Here is an 18,119-nt window from a genome sequence, read left to right as displayed (position 1 = left end):
GAGACAGAGAGGAAAAGGCAGATGGAGGGGCACAGAGAGAGAGATTAAGATAGAGCGACAGAGAGAGAGATAGAAGGAGAAAGACATAGGGATAGAGAGGGAAAGACAGAAGGAGGGACAGAGAGAGAGACAGAGAGAGTGGCAGAGACAGAGGTAGATGGAGAGAGAGTGTGTCAGGAGGAGGGGGAGAGTGAGATAGAGGGGGGAGAGACAGATAGATGGAGAGAGACAGATAGAGGGAGAGAGACAGACAGATAGATGGAGAGACAGACAGATAGAGGGAGAGACAGACAGAGAGAGGGGGAGAGTGAGATAGAGGGGGAGAGTGAGATAGAGGGGCAGAGTGAGATAGAGGGGCAGAGGGAGAGAGACGGGCAGAGGGAGAGAGACGGGCAGAGGGAGATATAGGGGGTCAGAGGGAGAGAGAGGGAGATATAGGGGGAGAGTGAGATAGAGGGGGGAGAGACAGATAGAGGGGACGAGTGAGATAGAGGGGGGAGTGAGATAGAGGGGCAGAGGGAGAGAGAGGGGCAGAGGGAGATATAGGGGGCAGAGGGGGGAGAGGGAGATGTTTGGGGTGTGTGAGATAGAGGGCGAGAGACAGATTGAGGGGGAGTGGGAGATAGAGGGGGAGAGGGAGATAGGGGGGAGAGGGAGAGAGAGCGGGAGAGGGAGAGAGGGAGATAGAGGGGGAGAGACAGATAGAGGGGGAGTGGGAGATAGAGGGGGAGAGGGAGAGAGGGGGGAGAGGGAGAGAGAGCGGGAGAGGGCGAGAGTGAGATCGAGGGGGAGAGTGAGATATAGGGGGAGAGGGAGATATTGGGGGTGTGTGAGATAGTGGAGGGAGAGACAGATAGAGGAGACGAGTGAGATAGAGGGGGAGAGTGAGATAGAGGGGAAGAGTGAGATAGAGGGGGTGTGTGAGATAGAGGGTGTGTGTGAGATAGAGGGGTTGTGTGAGATAGAGGGGGTGTGGGAGATAGAGGGGGAGAGGGAGATAGAGGGGGAGAGGGAGATAGAGGGGGAGAGACAGATAGAGGGAGAGAGTGAGATAGAGGGAGAGAGTGAGATAGAGGGGAAGAGTGTGATAGAGGGGAAGAGTGAGATCGAGGAGATGTGTGAGATAGAGAGGGAGAGGGAGATAAAGGGGCAGAGGGAGATAGAGGGGCAGAGGGAGATAGAGGGGGAGAGGGAGATAGAGGGTGTGAGGGAGATAGAGGGGAATTGGGAGATAGAGGGTGGAGACGGAGATAGAGGGTGGAGAGGGAGATAGAGGGTGGAGACGGAGATAGAGGGTGGAGACGGAGATAGAGGGGGAGAGATGGATGGGGTAGAGGGTGGTGAACCTGTGGAATTCTCTACCGCAGAAGGCAGTGGAGGCCAAGTCATTAAATATATTCATGGAGGAGAGAGATATATTTCTTAATGTCAAAGGGATCAAGGGGTATGGGGAGAAAGTGGGAACAGGGTACTGAATTAGACCATCGGTCATGATCTTTATTGAATGACGGAGCAGGCCCAAAGGGCCGAATGGCCTGCTCCTGCTCCTATTTTCTATGTTTCTATGAGAGAGGTGGATTGAGAGAGGGAGAGAGAAGGAGAAACAGAGAGAGAAGGAGAGATAGAGATGGAGCGAGGTGACCCTGATATTCTCTCTCTCACACACACACACATCCAGACACACACAGACACATCCATAAAGGGACAGACAGAGACACACAGAGACACACACACACACACACACACAGACACACACACAGACACACACAGACACACACAGACACACACACACACAGACACACAGACACAGACACACACACACACACAGACACACACAGAGACACACACACAGACACACACACACACAGGGACACACACACACACACAGACAGATTTTACAATCCACACGGATGTCAGTAAAAATGACCAACAGAACCTCAGTAACAATCCCCAGTGTCTGCCCAGTCCTGAGAGAGACAGAGAGAGAGATAGGGCAGTGACAGAGAAAGACAGTGAAAGAGGGAGGACAAAACAGCTTGTAGGAGAAACTTTACATTTATTTGTGTTCCACAGATTTTATTAAAAGTTGAAAGGGACTGGACACTGGAAAAGCTGTCAACACACAACAACAACACTGAGAGACTTTAGATGTGAGGGAAGGGGAGACACACTTTAAAATCCACACTGATGTCAGTAAAAATCCCCAAACACAACCTCAGTAACAATCCCCATTATCTGCCCAGTCCTGTATTGTGGGTTTTCTTCTTTGGCCTCCTTATCTCGAGAGACAATGGGTAAGTGCCTGGAGGTGGATCAGTGGTATGTGGAGCAGCGCCTGGAGTGGCGATAAAGGCCAATTCTAGAGTGACAGGCTCTTCTTCCACAGGTGCTGCAGAGAAATGTGATTGTCGGGGCTGTTACACAGTTGGCTCTTCCCTTGCGCCTCTGTCTTTTTTGTGGGTTTAGTGTGAGGGTTTGAGGGGGGAGGTTTGGATCAGTGTTTGATATTTTGAAACTGCAGGGAAAGAATTAAAGGTTTAAAATGAACTAAGAGATGTCTGAAAGCATTGCTGTGCTGGGATTAACATATCAATGGACTGTAAAAGTCAGGAAGGTCCTGTCCTGGGATTAACATATCAATGGACAGGCCCCCTCCCCCGCCCCCCGAGGCAGGAGATTGAGAGACAGCCCAACATGTCAAACGCTCAAGGGGTGGAGTTTGCAAACAGCTCACTCAGGATATAAACTGGGTTTGATGATCTCAGTTCCAATCACAAAACCCACCTTTCACTCTCTGTCTGCAGAGAGTGGACACATTCCCCAGTCTGATTCAGTGTGTGTGTGTCTGTGTATCTGTGTTTGTGCTCTCTCTGTCTCAATCTGCTTTATAACTGTGATTTGATTGTATTTGAATATTGCTGATTGTCTGTGTAACTGAGAGAGGAAACTCTGGGCTCTTGCTGTGCAATTTTGTTTAAAAATGTCCTCGCTTTGTATTTTAATCCAATTGTCTTCTCCTTCTTTCCCCTGAGGAATTTTCATTCTGAAAACTGCACGGTGAAGGTGAAAAGAGGGAAAGTTTGGGACGAGGAATCCTTGGACAGGAGCTTCCTCCAGAGGGGACGGACTGAGGCCTTGTCCACAGGCTGCACCCAAAGGGCCCACGTGAGTTGTGTCTGTTTATTAGCCTGAGGTTTAATTTCCTCTCTGGGGCCCTGGGTTAACCATTTCATGTTGGATTGGGGCTCCTGGTGTTTTATACAGATTGAAAGCCTGGGGTTAAAGGGGCAGCCCCAGGAGGGAGTCCCATTTGCCCCTTGCTCCTTCCAGCCCTGTCTGTGAGGTTTGCTGGTGTTTTGGTCAATGCTATGAAGCTAACAGTTAAATAAGATGCACAGTGCCCATTTTAATTCATTTTACTGTAGGTCTGACCTTTCTCTCTGTCTCCACCTTCTTTCCCTGTGTCTCTATCTCCCCCCATGCTTTCTCTTCTCTGTCTCGGTTTCACACTCACCTTCTCCAATTAAACCTTTAATAAATTTAACTAAAAACATGCCACACACAGCAATGTGATTTGTCGTTATTTGAAATGGTGAGACAAAATCAGCAGCTTGTTCCCAGTTTAAAGAGGGATTTGCTCTTTCTGGGGACTGAAATCTGTCTATTATCACATTGCTGCTTGTGGGATCTTGCTGTGCTTATAGTGCCCTCCAGCATTTTGTCCATGACAACAGTTTAAAATTCAGCTTCCTGAGGGTCTGAATGTGGATTTCTCTGTGTTTTTACAAGAATTTTATAATAATTACAAGAGCTGAACGTGAAGCTGGATAAAGACTTGTTCTAAGTTTAAAGATGGTGTTTAGCATTTTCTGAGGACGGTGATGGGATATCTGGCTATGATCACATTGTGGGATCCTGCTGTGCATACATTCTCTGCGTCAATTCCTTCATCCAACACTGAGGCAGAAACAGATGGAGAGAAAAAGAGGGAGAGTGAGTAACAGCTGGAGGTGGCAGGTTAAACAGAGAGAGAGAGAGAGAGGGAGAAACAGGCAGAGTGTGTGTGAGGGAGCGAATGCAGAGAAAGATCGAGAAAGACAGAGAGAGAGAGAGAGAGAGAGAGAAATCCACACTCAAAAGCTTGGTACACTGAATATTGAAGTGTCACCATTGCTGGGATCTTTCTGTGCACTAAAAACAGATTATCTGCATATTTGCATTATCTGAAGGCTTGGAATTAAAGTCCTGAGCTTGAAGCCGGTATAATTCCCGAGTAATGATGGTGTTTTGGGCAGTGCCGTGAATTTGAGGGTGAAATGAAATTGTGGGATCTTGCTGTGCACAAATGGCATGCAGTGTTTCCAACATTGCAACAGTGACGAACACTTTAACAAACAATTCACTGAGTGTCAAATGTTCCCGATTCATTTCAGTTCATTTGACTGAAGTTCTGAGTTTCGATTTCTCTCTCTGTCTCTCTCTTTAAACCTTTAATAGTTAAAAACACACACAGCTGTGTGATTTGTTGTTGTTTTCAATGGTGAGACAGAAATATTTCACAGCTATTTTCAGTCAACATTACATATGAGATAGAGGGACAAGAACAGATATGGACAAAGAGAAAGAGAGACAGGGGACGAATGTGACAGGAACAGAGAGAGATACAGAGACAGGGGAGAGAGAGATACAGAGACAGACACACACACACACACACACACACAGAGGTGGAGGTTGCTGTCACAATCCTTTTATCCTCTGGTTTATTAACTGTGATTTGTTTGTATTTGGGTGTTGCTGAGAGAGTGTCTGTGTAACCGAGGGCAATTCCTGGGCTCTTGCTGTGCTATTTTGTTTAACAATGCCTTTTCATCAATTTTCTCTCCCCCCCCCGCTCTTGCCTTAGGAAATTTCTTTCTGAAAACTGCATGGTGAAGGTGAAAAGAGGGAAAGTCTGGGACGAGGAATCCTTGGACAGGAGCTTCCTCCAGAGGGGACGGACTGAGGCCTTGTCCACAGGCTGCACCCAAAGGGCCCACGTGAGTTGTGTCTGTTTATGACCCTGAGGTTTAATTTCCTCTCTGGGGCCCTGGGTTAACCATTTCATGTTGGATTGGGGCTCCTGGTGTTTTATACAGATTGAAAGCCTGGGGTTAAAGGAGCAGCCCCAGGAGGGAGTCCCATTTGCCCCTTGCTCCTTCCAGCCCTGTCTGTGAGGTTTGCTGGTGTTTTGGTCAATGCTCTGAAGCTAACAGTTAAATAAGATGCACAGTGCCCATTTTAATTCATTTTACTGTAGGTCTGAGCTTTCTCTCTGTCTCCACCTTCTTTCCCTGTGTCTCTATCTCCCCCCATGCTTTCTCTTCTCTGTCTCGGTTTCACACTCACCTTCTCCAATTAAACCTTTAATAAATAAAAAACATGCCACACACAGCAATGTGAATTGTCGTTATTTGAAATGGTGAGACAAAATCAGCAGCTTGTTCCCAGTTTAAAGAGGGAGTTTTGCCCTTTCTGGGGACTGAAATCTAGCTTTTATCACATTGCTGCTCGTGGGATCTTGCTGTGCATCTCGTGCCCAGCAACATTTCCTGCACAGTAATGAGGACACTTTAAAATTCAGCTTCCTGAGGGTGTAGTGTGGATTTCTCTGTTTTCTCTCCATCTTCTCTGCTTTTCTCTCCCCCCGCACTTTCTCTATTTTAACCATTAATCAATAGGTGCCACAATGTGTGCACAGCAAGATCCCACAGGCAGCAATATGATGATATACAGATAATGTGTTTTCAGTGATGTAAGTTTCGGGATCGCAGAGGGAGGGACTTTCCTGCAGCGGCTAAGTGGTCAGTACCGCAGCCTCACAGCTCCAGCAACCCAGGTTGGGTTCTGGGTACTGCCTGTGCGGAGTTTGCAAGTTCTCCGTGTGGGTTTCCTCCGGGTGCTCTGGTTTCCTGCCACATGCCAAAGACTTGCGGGTCGATAGGTAAATTGGCCATTATAAAAATTGCCCCTCGTGTAGGTAGGTGGTGGGAGAATTGAGGGAAGGTGGGGATGTGAGAGGGGGAAAAATGGCATTAATGTAGGATTAGCATAAATGGGTGGCTGATGGTCAGCGTTGGGCCGAAGGGCCTGTTTTAGTGCTGTATCTCTCTATGAATCGAATGTGATGTGTGGTTATTTTAAACGGTGACAGAAACATTTCAGCGGACGTTTCAATCTAGATTAAATCCCAGATCAAGAGAAAAAGAAACAGATGTGGATGGGGTGCAGGGGGGAGGGAGCATGAGAAAGACAGGGGGAGGGGTGTTTGAGATTTTCAAACTGCAGGAATGTCCCTCCCTCTGATTTCTCGAAACTTACGTCACTGAAAACAGATTATCTGCATATTAGCATATTGTTGCCTTTGGGATCTTGCTGTGCACAGATTGCCGACAGGTTTCCTGCATTGCAACAGTGAGGACCACTTTAAAAATTAGTTCATTGATTCTCAACTTCTCCTGAGGGCCAATAATTACAAGAGCTGAACGTGAAGCTGTATAAAGGCTTGCGAAAAGTTTAAAGATGGAGTTCAGCATTTTCAGAGGACTGTGATAGAATATCTGGCTATGATCACATTGTGGGATCCTGCTGTGCATACATTCCCTGCATCAATTCTTACATTACAACACTGAGGCAGGAACAGATGGAGAGAAAAAGAGGGAGAGAGAGAAACAGCTGGAGGTGGCAGGTAAATCAGAGAGAGAGAGAGAGAGAGAGAGACAGGCGGAGTGTGGATGAGGGAGGGAGGGAAGGCAGAGAAAGATGGAGAAAGACAGAGAGAGAGAGAAATCCACACTCAAAATCTTGGTCAACTGAATTTTGAAGTGTCACCATTGCTGGGATCTTGCTGTGCACAGCTTGCCTGCAGAATTCCCTGCATTGTGACAGTGAGTGCATTTTAGAAGTGAATTCATTGTGTGTAAAGCTCTCCTGAAGGCCTGGAATTTAAGTCCGGAGCTTGAAGCCGGTATAATTCCCGAATAATGCTGGTGTTTTGGGCAGTGACGTGAATTTCTCTCTCTCTCTCCATCTGTCTCTCTGAATGAGAGTAACAGGAGGGAGAGAGATGCAGGAGAGTGAGGGAAACATGGAGGGAATCAAGAGGGGGCGGAGAAGGGGTAGCCCACTGTTATCAGACTGCTGCTTGTGGGATCTTGCTGTGCATCAATGGCCGACAGCATTTCCAACGTTGCAACAGTGACGAGCACTTTAAAAATTGATTCATTGAGTGTCAAATACTTCTGTGAATCAGCAATGAAATGGGTGAAATGTGAAGGTTTGTAAAGGCTTGTTCTCATTCCCGAATATTGCTGGTGTTTTAGGCTGTGGGCTGAATTTGACAGTGAAATGAAACACCGGGGGACCATTTGAATACAGATTTTCAGGGATGGGAATGTGGATTTCTCTCTCTATCCTTCTACAGGAGAGGGGATGGGGGTCACCAGTGTTTGTGTGCTTTTACAATGAGGCAGAAACAGATGTAGAGAGACACACAGAGAGAAATAGAGAGAGAGAGGGAGAGAGAGAGACAGCAGGAAATGACAGGGTAAACACATCTACACTTCCCAGTCTCTGGCTCTGTGTCAGGGGATGTGTTTGTAAGTCACTGAGAGATTTGTTTTATGTCAGTGAGTTGGAGAGAGTCCTGGGCTCTCGCTGTGTTTTATTTCTGTGCAAAAATGCTTTGCTTTGTTTGAATCAATTTTATTTCTCTTATTCCCAAGGAGAATCTTTTCGGAAGCTGCAGCTGTGATGATGCAGAGGGAGAATCTTTTGGCCACGTGGAATTCTCCGACAAGAGCTTTAACCGGAGAGGGAAAGTAATAATAAAAATATATTTGTCATTGTCAAATTAATTTCTAGATCCAGAAAAGAAGACTGTTTGTGATTTCGGGACTGATAGAAAAACAAAGTGCTGGAAATGCTCAGTAATTCCAGAACAGTTTTTATTTCAGATTTCCAGCATCCGCAGTATTTTGATTTTGTGTTTTCGGGGTCTGTGGATTTTATTTTAACACAAGGGAGGGGGCTGGATGGTGCTCCGAAGGGAATAGTTTGGGAATCGCTACTCCAGAACAGTCAATGTAATCCCATAGATTTCCCTCTCTCCATCTCTTGCTGCAACTTGTTCCCTGCACCTTCCTCTTTGTTCCTAACTCTGTTTCTTCACATCTTTAAATCCCTATCTCTGTATCTCTCAACATCCTTTCTATCTTTGCCTCTCTCTGGAGTCTCACAAGTTTCCATTGTCACTCTCTTTCTGCAACTCTCTGTATCTTTATCTGTCTCTCTCTCTCAGTCCATTTCTTCTCTCACTCACTTCCAAATCCCTGAATCTTTCCATCTCTGCTCCTCCTTTCCTGCAAGATTATCTCTGCATTTCCCTCCCACCTGTCCCGGGACACCCCTCTCTATTCTGTGAACACATCTTACTTTGTATCTCTGCCCCTCCACCTCTTTCTGTCTCTGCATATTTCGATGGTATTTAGATGGGGGACTGTCCCCGGGTGGGGTATTTAGATGGGGGTCTGTCCCCGGGGGGGATTTAGATGGGGGTCTGTCCCCGGGGATGTATTTAGATGGGGGTCTGTCCCCGGGTGGGGTATTTAGATGGCGGTCTGTCCCCGGGGATGTATTTAGATGGGGATCTGTCCCCGGGGGGGATTTAGATGGGGGTCTGTCCCCGGGGTTAGTATTTAGATGGGGGTCTGTCCCCGGGGTTGGTATTTAGATGGCAGTCTGTCCCCGGGGTTAGTATTTAGATGGGGGTCTGTCCCCGGGGTTAGTATTTAGGTGGCGGTCTGTCCCCGGGGTTAGTATTTAGATGGGGGTCTGTCCCCGGGGATGTATTTAGATGGGGGTCTGTCCCCGGGGATGTATTTAGATGGGGGTCTGTCCCCGGGGTTAGTATTTAGATGGCGGTCTGTCCCCGGGGTTAGTATTTAGATGGCGGTCTGTCCCCAGGGTTAGTATTTAGATGGGGGTCTGTCCCCGGGGATCTATTTAGATGGGGGTCTGTCCCCAGGGTTAGTACTTAGATGGGGGTCTGTCCCCGGGGGGGGGGGGTTATTTAGATGGGGGTCTGTTCCACTCAGGTATTTGTAATAGGGGTATTATAAGGGTATATTTAGATGGGGGTCTGTCCCCGGGGAGGGGGGTATTTAGATGGGGGTCTGTCCCCAGGGGGGTATTTAGATGGGGGTCTGTCCCCGGGGATGTATTTAGATGGGGGTCTGTCCCCGGGGATGTATTTAGATGGGGGTCTGTCCCCGGGGATCTATTTAGATCGGGGTCTGTCCCCAGGGGGGGGGGGGTTATTTAGATGGGGGTCTGTCCCCGGGAGGATGGTATTTAGATGGGGGTCTGTTCCAGTCAGGTATTTGTAATAGGGGTATTATAAGGGTATATTTAGATGGGGGTCTGTCCCCGGGGATGTATTTAGATGGGGGTCTGTCCCCGGGGATGTATTTAGATGGCGGTCTGTATCCTGGTATGTATTTAGATGGGGGTCTGTCCCCGGGGATGTATTTAGGTGGCGGTCTGTATCCTGGTATGTATTTAGATGGGGGTCTGTCCCCGGGGATGTATTTGTAATAGGGGTATTATAAGGGTATAATTAGATGGGGGTCTGTCCCCGGTGGGTAGTTAGTTGGGAGTCTGTCCCCGGGGGGGTATCTAGAGGGAAGTCTGTCCCCGGGGGGGTATCCAGATGGGAGTCTGTTATTGGCTGGGTATTTAGATGGGAGTCTGTTCCTGGGGGGGTATCTAGATGGGAGTCTGTTCCTGTGGGGGGTTATCGAGATGGGACTCGGTCCTGGGGGGGGTATCTAGATGGGACTCGGTCCTGGGGGGGTATCTAGATGGGAGTCTGTTCCTGGGGGGGTATCTAGATGGGTGCCTGTTCCTGGGGGGGGGGTCTGTAGATGGGACTCGGTCCTGGGGGGTGGTATCTAGATGGGACTCGGTCCTGGGGGGGGGGTATCTAGATGGGAGTCTGTTCCTGGTGGGGGGGGGTATCTAGATGGGAGTCTGTTCCTGGGGGGGGGGGGGGGGTATCTAGATGGGACTCGGTCCTGGATGGGGATAATTAGATGGGGGTCTGTTCCTGGTGGGGGGGGGTATCTAGATGGGACTCGGTCCTGGATGGGGATAATTAGATGGGGGTCTGTTCCTGGTGGGGGGGGTATCTAGATGGGAGTCTGTTCCTGGGGGGGGTATCTGGATGGGGCTCGGTCCTGGGGGGGGGTATCTAGATGGGGGGGGGAGGATAAATTGCGGGGGGTAGATTGCGGGGGGTAGATTGCGGGGGGGGATAAATTGCGGAGGGGGATAATTGCGGGGGGGGGATAAATTGCGGGGGGGAAATTATTGCGGGGGGGGATAAATTGCGGGGGGGATAAATTGCGGGGGGGGATAAATTGCGGGGGGTGGAATTATTGCGGGGGGGGGGGAATTATTGCGGGGGGGGGGGATATTTGGAAAAAGCACGAGAGAAAAGATAGAATGGGCGAGAAAGAAGGAGCGAACAGATAGAGAAAGAAAGAGACAAAGAAGGGATAGAAAAAGAATGAGAGAAAAGATAGAGTCAGAAGATAGAAATAGAGAAAAGACAGAGAGTCAGAAATAGAGAAAAGACAAAGTCAGAAATAGAGAAAAGACAAAGTCAGAAAAAGACAGAAAGTCAGAAATGGAGAAAAGACAGAGAGTCAGAAATAGAGAAAAGACAGAAGGTCAGAAAGAGAGAAAAGACAGAGTCAGAAATAGAGAAAAGACAGAGAGTCAGAAAGAGAGAAAAGACAGAGTCAGAAAAAGACAGAGTCAGAAAGAGAAAAGACAAAGTCAGAAAAAGACAGAAAGTCAGAAATAGAGAAAAGACAGAGTCAGAAATAGAGAAAAGACAGAGAGTCAGAAATAGAGAAAAGACAAAGTCAGAAAAAGACAGAAAGTCAGAAATGGAGAAAAGACAGAGTCAGAAATAGAGAAAAGACAGAAGGTCAGAAAGAGAGAAAAGACAGAGTCAGAAATAGAGAAAAGACAGAGAGTCAGAAAGAGAGAAAAGACAGAGTCAGAAAGAGAAAAGACAAAGTCAGAAAAAGACAGAAAGTCAGAAATAGAGAAAAGACAGAGTCAGAAAGAGAGAAAAGACAGAGTCAGAAAAAGACAGAAAGTCAGAAATAGAGAAAAAGACAGAGTCAGAAATTGAGAAAAGACAGAGAGTCAGAAATAGAGAAAAGACAAAGTCAGAAAGTCAGAAAGAGAGAAAAGACAGAGTCAGAAAGAGAGAAAAGACAGAGTCAGAAATAGAGAAAAGACAGAGTCAGAAAGAGAGAAAAGACAGAGTCAGAAATAGAGAAAAGACAAAGTCAGAAAAAGACAGAAGGTCAGAAATAGAGAAAAGACAGAGTCAGAAATTGAGAAAAGACAGAGTCAGAAAGAGAGAAAAGACAGAGTCAGAAAAAGACAGAGTCAGAAATAGAGAAAAGACAGAGAGTCAGAAATAGAGAAAAGAGTCAGAAATGGAGAAAAGACAGAAAGTCAGAAATAGAGAAAAGACAGAGAGTCAGAAATAGAGAAAAGACAGAGAGTCAGAAATAGAGAAAAGACAGAGTCAGAAATACAGAAAAGACAGAGTCAGAAAAAGACAGAGTCAGAAATAAGAGAAAAGACAGAGTCAGAAATAGAGAAAAGACAGAGAGTCAGAAATAGAGAAAAGACGGAGAGTCAGAAATAGAGAAAAGAGTCAGAAATAGAGAAAAGACAGAGAGTCAGAAATAGAGAAAATACAGAGTCAGAAATAGAGAAAAGACAGAGTCAGAAATACAGAAAAGACAAAGTCAGAAAAAGACAGAAAGTCAGAAATGGAGAAAAGACAGAGAGTCAGAAATAGAGAAAAGACAGAAGGTCAGAAAGAGAGAAAAGACAGAGTCAGAAATAGAGAAAAGACAGAGAGTCAGAAAGAGAGAAAAGACAGAGTCAGAAAAAGACAGAGTCAGAAAGAGAAAAGACAAAGTCAGAAAAAGACAGAAAGTCAGAAATAGAGAAAAGACAGAGTCAGAAATTGAGAAAAGACAGAGTCAGAAAGAGAGAAAAGACAAAGTCAGAAAGTCAGAAATAGAGAAAAGACAGAGTCAGAAAGAGAGAAAAGACAGAGTCAGAAATAGAGAAAAGACAGAGTCAGAAAGAGAGAAAAGACAGAGTCAGAAATAGAGAAAAGACAAAGTCAGAAAAAGACAGAAGGTCAGAAATACAGAAAAGACAAAGTCAGAAAAAGACAGAAAGTCAGAAATAGAGAAAAAGACAGAGTCAGAAATTGAGAAAAGACAGAGTCAGAAAGAGAGAAAAGACAGAGTCAGAAAGAGAGAAAAGACAGAGTCAGAAATAGAGAAAAGACAAAGTCAGAAAAAGACAGAAGGTCAGAAATACAGAAAAGACAAAGTCAGAAAAAGACAGAAAGTCAGAAATAGAGAAAAAGACAGAGTCAGAAATTGAGAAAAGACAGAGTCAGAAATAGAGAAAAGACAGAGAGTCAGAAATAGAGAAAAGAGTCAGAAATGGAGAAAAGACAGAAAGTCAGAAATAGAGAAAAGACAGAGTCAGAAATAGAGAAAAGACAGAGAGTCAGAAATAGAGAAAAGACAGTCAGAAATACAGAAAAGACAGAGTCAGAAAAAGACAGAGTCAGAAATAAGAGAAAAGACAGAGTCAGAAATAGAGAAAAGACAGAGAGTCAGAAATAGAGAAAAGACGGAGAGTCAGAAATAGAGAAAAGACGGAGAGTCAGAAATAGAGAAAAGAGTCAGAAATGGAGAAAAGACAGAAAGTCAGAAATAGAGAAAAGACAGAGAGTCAGAAATAGAGAAAAGACAGTCAGAAATACAGAAAAGACAGAGTCAGAAATACAGAAAAGACAAAGTCAGAAATACAGAAAAGACAAAGTCAGAAATAGAGAAAAGACAAACTCAGAGAAATAGAGAAAAGACAGATAGTCAGAAATACAGAAAAGACAGAGAGTCGGAAAAAGACAGAAATAGAGAAAAGACAGAAAGTCAGATATAGAGAAAAGACAAAGTCAGAAATACAGTAGAAAGAAAGTCAGAGGAATAGAGAATAGGCCGAAAGAGACACTGTAAAAGAGGAGGGAAAAAATTGGAGGGAAAGAACTGTGACACAAAGAAATTGCAGGCAGCAAAGAGACAGACAGAAAGCCAGTGAGAAAGGCACACAGAGAATCACAAAGAGATTGAGAGAGAGAAGGACAGAGAATCACAGAGAGATTGAGAGAGAGAAGGACAGAGAATCACAGAGAGATTGAGAGAGAGAAAGACAAAGAAATCCATTGAAACAGAAAGACACACAATCATTCAGAGAGAAACAGAGAGAGAGAGAAACACAAAGTGAGAGGGAGAGATGGAGGAACACAGAGGGAGAGAGAGAACCAGAGAGAGAGAAAAAAACAGAGCGAGAGAGAGAAAAAAAAGAGGGAGAGAAACACAGAGCGAGAATCGAGAGAGACAGAAACACAGAGAGAGAGAAACAGACAGAGAGAGTAACAGAGAGATTGAGAGAGAGATTGAGGAACATAGAGAGAATCAGAGAGAGAAATAGACACAGAGAGATTGAGGCAAAAGGAGAAAGGCAGAGAGGAACAATAAAGATGTGATACTCACCATCCCACATGGTCTGCGCTCCATCATTGGACTCTAACACCTTCCCTCCATCAGCTCCTCCATGGGGAAAAGATCCTGGAGAGGGAGATTGGGGTGGGAATTGGAGACAAGTGTCAGGACTGGGACAGAGAGAGCAGGGGATTCAGACTGGACTCTCTCTCTCTCACTCACACACACACTGTAAGCAGCTTGCAATTCACCTGGGCACAGAGACACAGAGACTGAGATACAGAAACTCACCTGAACAAACCAGCCGCATGGAAAGAAAGAATGGAGGCTGATGTTGTCCTAATATATCCCAGAACCTGTCACTCAAAACAGACAGTCCACCCCAAATACAGCTCACCCAACCAGCTATCAGCTTCCTTCATCTGGACACTGCCTCCCAGGTATGGGACAGTCCAAGGTGAGTCTCTGTGTAAACAGGGAATGGGGAGAGAGGGATATTCCAGCCATATCCCAAATGGACCATTCCAGACAGAAACCTGCCTGTCTGTCTCTCTCTCTCTCTCTCTCTCTCTCCCCCAACAACATCATCAACAGAGCAGAAAAACTGCTGTCATTTAAAACATGGAGGGGCTGGTTTGGATAATGGCCTTTTAACACTAATTGTATTAAATGTCTTCCACTATTCACCTCCAGTTAACAGAAAGTTCAGAAAATGACTGAAAATGTCTCACTGCAGTTACCTTGTAATTCTGACAATGAGTTTTTGCTGGAGAGGCCTGTTTGACTGTAGTATAAACAGGCAGTTTTTATTCAGATTTTCAATTCCACTGTCTTTCAAACTAAACTAGAGCCCGGTTAATGATGCAGCCAAGAGAACTTTAACAACTGGTGACATTTCACACAATTCTCACCCATATTTACAGTTATATTTCTCAATGATACTTTGCACATTCTTTGCTGCTGCTGTATTTATGCATTAGGCTGTAATCAATTAAAAATACCTTCTTAATATTTACCAGTTTAATGTTACAAGGGTTTACAAAGCTGGAAAATGGACATTTAACACAAATTGTATTAAAGATCTTCCACTTGTCACCTCCAGTTTATATAAAGCTCAGCGAGAACGACCTCCACATTCTGACAAAGAGTTTTTTGCTGCTGTAATAAAGTGTCACTTGTTTCCATTTGCTTCCTGACTGTTTCTTTCCTCTGCTCTCCTGGGGGATTCAGAGATGATTTTTGTTCATTGCTTGTCCACATTCAGGAGGTTTCAGCTCCTCTGCAGTTGCTGTCCTGGATAAATTAATTGTATTCAAAATCTTTCCCTCAGTTTGGAGACGTGAGAAGAGACTGTTTACACTAGCAGATGGGAGAAACAATTAGGCAGGGAGTTATTCTGGTCTGAAATTCACTGACAGGTTTCTGAAAGCTGATTCGAAATTAACTTTCAAAAGACAATCGGATCAAAACTTCAATTACTCTGAGTTATAGTACAGAAGATACCAGCATAGAAAGAGAAGTGAGAGAGAGAGATGTCATAACGTTAGTGATGAAGAACTCAACACAACTTATTTAAAGAGTTTTTATTTGTAAATGATTGTTTGAGTTTAATTTGATGCTGTTGTTTTATTTATAAATTATCTTTATTCACTAAAAATACTTTTCCAAACAGGAACCAGTTTAATGTTACAAGTGTTCACATAGTAGGAAGATAGCCATTTAACACAAATTGAATTGAAATTATTTCATTCAGCATCTCAAGTTTACAGAAAGTAAACTCCTCAAACTTTGGGAAACTTTCAAACTCTCAGCAACACATAATCTCCCATCAGCAATGGCTCAGCATCTCCATCTGCTGGTGTCCCTCTCTCACTGCAGTAACGGCCCCCCTCTCACCATCTCCATCTGCTGGTGTCCCTGTCTCACTGCAGTAACAGCCCCCTCTCACCATCTCCATCTGCTGGTGTCCCTCTCTCACTGCAGTAACAGCCCCCTCTCACCATCTCCATCTGCTGGTGTCCCTCTCTCACTGCAGTAACGGCCCCCCTCTCACCATCTCCATCTGCTGGTGTCCCTCTCTCACTGCAGTAACAGCCCCCTCTCACCATCTCCATCTGCTGGTGTCCCTCTCTCACTGCAGTAACGGCCCCCCTCTCACCATCTCCATCTGCTGGTGTCCCTGTCTCACTGCAGTAACTGTCTCCCCTCTCACCATCTCCATCTGCTGGTGTCCCTGTCTCACTGCAGTTACTGTCCCCCTCTCACCATCTCCATCTGCTGGTGTCCCTGTCTCACTGCAGTAACTGTCTCCCCTCTCACCATCTCCATCTGCTGGTGTCCCTCTCTCACTGCAGTAACGGCCCCCTCTCACCATCTCCATCTGCTGGTGTCCCTGTCTCACTGCAGTAACAGCCCCCTCTCACCATCTCCATCTGCTGGTGTCCCTATCTCACTGCAGTAACAGCCCCCTCTCACCATCTCCATCTGCTGGTGTCCCTCTCTCACTGCAGTAACGGCCCCCTCTCACCATCTCCATCTGCTGGTGTCCCTGTCTCACTGCAGTAACAGCCCCCTCTCACCATCTCCATCTGCTGGTGTCCCTCTCTCACTGCAGTAACAGCCCCCTCTCACCATCTCCATCTGCTGGTGTCCCTCTCTCACTGCAGTAACGGCCCCCTCTCACCATCTCCATCTGCTGGTGTCCCTATCTCACTGCAGTAACAGCCCCCTCTCAGCATCTCCATCTGCTGGTGTCCCTGTCTCACTGCAGTAACGGCCCCCCTCTCACCATCTCCATCTGCTGGTGTTCATCTGCTGGATGAATTTCATCCCACCAGCCTCCATATCCAAAGGATCATCCTCCGCCATTTTCGCCACCTCCAGCGTGATGCCACTACCAGTCGCATCTTCCCCTCCCTTCCCCTGTCAGCATTCCGAAGGGATCGTTCCCTCCGCGACACCCTGGTCCACTCCTCCATTACCCCCACCACCCAGTCCCAGGGCACCTTCCCTTGCAATCGCAGGAGGTGTAATACCTGCCCATTTACCTCCTCTCTCCTCACTATCCCAGGCTCCAAACACTCCTTTCAGGTGAAGCAGCGATTTACTTGTACTTCTTTCAATGTAGTATACTGTATTCGCTGCTCACAGTGTGGAAGCAAATGGATAGAGAGAGAGAGACAGATATAGAAGGAGAGAGAGGGAGTGACAGAAAGGGAAAGACAGATTGAGGGATAGAGAGAGAGAGAAGGAGGGAGAGGGAGAGACAGAGAGAAAGAGAGTGGGAGTGACAGAGAGGGAAAGACAAATGGTGGAACAGACAGAGAGACAGAGATAGAAGGAGAGAGAGGGAGCAACAGATAGAGAAAGACAGATGGAGGGACAGACAGAGAGACACAGATAGAAGGAGAGAGAGGGAGCAACAGAGAGGGAAAGACAGATGGTGGGACAGAGAGAGAGGCAGAGATGGAAGGAGAGAGAAGGAGTGACTGGGAGGGAAAGACAGAGGGAGGGATAGAGAGAGGCAGAGACTGAGAGAGAAGGAGAGGGTGGGAGAGACAGAGAGAGAGAGAGGCAGCGATGGAAGGAGAGAGAGGGAGTGACAGGGAGGGAAAGACAAAGAGTGAGAGAGACAGAGATCGAAGGAGAGTGTGGAGAGACAGAGAGGGAAAGACAGATGGAGGGACAGAGAGAGAGACAGGGAGAGAAATGGAGTCAAAGGGAGGGAAGGACAGATGGAGGGATAGAGAGAGAGAGACAGAGATAGGAGAGTGAGGGAGTGACAGAGAGGGAAAGACAGACTGAGGGACAGACAGAGAGACAGAGACAGAGATAGAAGGAGAGAGAGGGAGTGACAGGGGGGGGGAAGACAGATGGAGGGACAGAGAGAGAGAGACAGAGATGGAAGGAGAGAGAGGGAGTGACAGAGAGTGAAAGACAGATGGAGGGACAGAGAGAGAGACAGAGAGAGAGGCAGAGAGAGAAGGAGAGAGAGGGAGAGACAGAGAAGGAAAGACAGATGGTTGGACAGAGAGAGAGACAGAGAGAGAGCGGGAGTGACAGAGATAGAAGGAGTGAGACGGAGAGACAGAGAGGGAGACAGAGAGAGTGGCAGAGACAGAAAGCGAAGGAGAGAGAGGGAGTGTCAGGAAGGGAAAGCCAGATACAGGGACAAAGTGAGAGACAGAGAGAGAAGGAGAGAGATGGAGTGACAGGGAGGGAAGGAAAGATGGAGGGAATGAGAGAGAGAGAGAGACAGAGATAGAAGGAGAGAGGAGGAGTGACAGAGAGGGAAAGACAGATGGAGCGACAGAGAGAGAGACAGAGAGAGTGGGAGAGATGGTGTAAGGGAGGCACAAATGGAGTCATGGACAGAGACAGAGAGAGAGAGAGAGAGAGATAGGCAGAGACAGAGAATGAGAGAGATGTAAACAGAGTCATGGACAGAGGGTGAGAAAGGGAGATAGG

This window comes from Heterodontus francisci, unplaced genomic scaffold (assembly GCF_036365525.1).
Source record: "Heterodontus francisci isolate sHetFra1 unplaced genomic scaffold, sHetFra1.hap1 HAP1_SCAFFOLD_249, whole genome shotgun sequence".
NCBI classification, from domain to species: domain Eukaryota; kingdom Metazoa; phylum Chordata; class Chondrichthyes; order Heterodontiformes; family Heterodontidae; genus Heterodontus; species Heterodontus francisci.
Note: the sequence above shows the minus strand (reverse complement) of the source record.